We start from the raw sequence: 2,773 nt of genomic DNA on the forward strand, positions 1-2,773 counted from the left end.
GGAGTAGGTACTATTAGTTAATAAATGGACTTTAAAAGTTTGCCATGAATAAGCCAAAATCTTTAAAAATTGTTTATTTTTTAAGAAATTTAAAAAATTTAGCCAAAATCTTGCATAATTCATCTAAAGATGAAGGAGAGTTGACTTTATTTGTCAAATGTTTCTAAATGTTATTCATAAATAAGCATGCAATAAACATTCTTGGAAATGGATCCAGGATATTTCTCTAAAAACTGTGACCATTAAAATGATGCTCAAATTCTGAGGAAATTGAAGTTGTGTTCAGCATATTTCATTGTCTCATTCAAGTGATGTGTTAAAATGACCATAGATTTTAGAGTCAGACAGACCTGGTTTTGAATTCCACTCTGATATTAACTTAGTGTCACTGACCTTAGTTTTCTCTTATGGGAAATAGCTTTCGTTTTCTTTATTTTTCAAGGTGGCTGTATAGATTAAATACGCCTTGTCATGCCCAAATTCTATCCTTATCTTTGCTTTCCAAACCTATATGGAGAGCACACTTCTATTAAATGAACTTAGTGAAAAGACACAACTTCTCATCTGAAAACTACTCTGCATTTGTCCCCTCATTCAAGAAACATCAAGACGATCTAATATTCTAAGATAGGACCTGGCAACTCTCTGATCTTTTTCTTTTTTGGGCAGTACAACTCAAGTTTCGATAGGGAGGAGGACGGGGGAGTGAAGTGACTGAATTCATTGACTTGAAAAAATAGGAAAAGAGTGTTACTGAGCATGTGTTATGATGAGTAAAGTTATTACTGTGTACTATTCATTGCACAAATAATTAGTGGGTTGCTAGTACAAGTAAGGCACTGTTCTAGAAGCTGGGGACATAACAGTGAACAAACCAGGTCAAGTCCCTGGCCTCATGGAACTTAAGTGCTAGTGATGCAGAAAATAAATATATTCAACCTGTAATTGAAAAAAAATTATTCTTTTCCTTTCTTGTTTTTTTTTTTAAATTTTTTTTTTTTAGGTGAGGCAACACTTGGTTGACCTCACAGATTGCAAGGACCTTGTCATCTTACAATCCCTTATTTTTTTATTTTTTATGCCTATAGCACCTGGTCTTCCTAGGTGGTCTCCCATCCAAGTACTAACCAGGTGTGACCCTGCTTAGCTTCCAAGATCAGATGGGATCAGGCTTGTTCAGGGTAGCATGATGTAGACGAAAAAAATTTTTTTAGAAGAAAATAATTTAGTAAATACATATAATGCTATAGGCTCTGATCATGATGTTAAGAAAAATAAAGCAAAATAAGAGGGATAAGAAGTGCTGGGATGAGTATAGGATTTTTGTCTTTTATAGGGTGGCCAGAGAAAGACTCTTTGATAAGGTGACATTGGGCAGAGATCTGAAGGGAGTGAAGGAGAGTTTGCAGATGTTAAGCCTAACAGTTTCCCAGGCAGAGAAATATAAGTTGCAAAAGCTCTTGAGCAAGGAGCAAATATGGACTGTTTAAAGAATATGAAGAAGATTGACATGATTAGAACAAGGATGAGAGCTTAAAAGATGAGATCGGAGGAATGAGGCATGAGTGGGCTGTTGTTCTCACTGGTGCACTTTGTAAATTGGTGGGGTATTTTTGGTTGTCACAGTGATTGAGATATGCTACCGTTATAGAATGAGTGGAGACCAGACATGCTAGGTGTAGGGCAATAAGTGGGATAATCCCGCACAGGAAGAAGTGTCCTACATCTTGTCCACTTTCCAAATGTCCAAATGGGTATTTGTATAGTGTAGGATGGCCACATACAGTTGTGCAGGTTGTAAACTGCAGAATTTTTGAAAGCACCATTGACATGAATCTGCTGGGTGTGATATCCCCATAGGATTGTGCTGTGCACAATCTGTACAGCGGTGAAGTGGCATCCTACACATAGGAAAAAACCCTTTATAGTTTTCTGGGTCTAGAACCAAACTCCATCTTACACGTAAACAAAAAGTTTTTATTTTGCATCATTTTATAATTACTGACTTTCTTAGGAATGCAACTACTATCTAGATGAAATTTGTTTTATTTTCTTAAGAACTTTACCAAGAATCGTTCATCATTTTATTAGTCAGAGTCTAATCAGGAGAAATCATATGGCAAGTTAAACAGGAAAAGTTCAATATGAAACATTATTAAGTATAATATGGAATTAGAATAAGAAGGGACTGGTTAATAAGAAGAGAATTCTAAAGAATATGGGAATGGTAGCTATTAAGGTTCAGCACTACCCCTAGAGCTAAGAGAGAATAAACATGGAAGAACCAACCACTCTGGGGTGGGGGAATGCTGAGAGCCCATACTTGTTGGAAAGACACAGCTATGGCTCATTGGATGGTGAAGAAGTTGCTGTGGTTTTATACTAGCAGAACTTGCTAGAAATCACCCTTTTGGAACTTGCCAGAAAAGCAGGTGCTAGGGAAAGCCATTCATTGAAAGTGTCTCTCCAAGACATTCTGCTGTGACACTGAATAGGAGGTATGCTGGAGAAACTGCTGGGTTCTGGAGAAACTGCTGGTGATCACTGTGCAATGCAGGAGCAGGCCACTGGAGAAGATGTGCTACAGAAACCTGATGCTGGAGGAATTGGGTGTTGAAGGCACACCCAACAACGCAATGTAATCCTACGGGAATATCATACCCAGCAGGTCCGTGTCAATGATGCTTTTAAAAGTTTTGCAGTTTACAACCTGTACAACTGTTTGTGGAAGTCCTACACTATACAAATACCCATTTGGACGTCTGGAAAGATG

At 37.6% G+C, this 2,773-nt stretch overlaps 1 pseudogene; it reads right to left on the minus strand.

The window, feature by feature from the left end:
- Nucleotides 1–1,079: 1,079 nt before the first annotated feature.
- Nucleotides 1,080–1,197, minus strand: LOC111746768 (annotated as a pseudogene).
- Between the last annotated feature and the right edge of the window lie 1,576 nt (nucleotides 1,198–2,773).

The sequence above is a fragment of the Pteropus vampyrus genome, unplaced genomic scaffold (assembly GCF_000151845.1).
Source record: "Pteropus vampyrus isolate Shadow unplaced genomic scaffold, Pvam_2.0 Scaffold200, whole genome shotgun sequence".
NCBI lineage: Eukaryota > Metazoa > Chordata > Mammalia > Chiroptera > Pteropodidae > Pteropus > Pteropus vampyrus.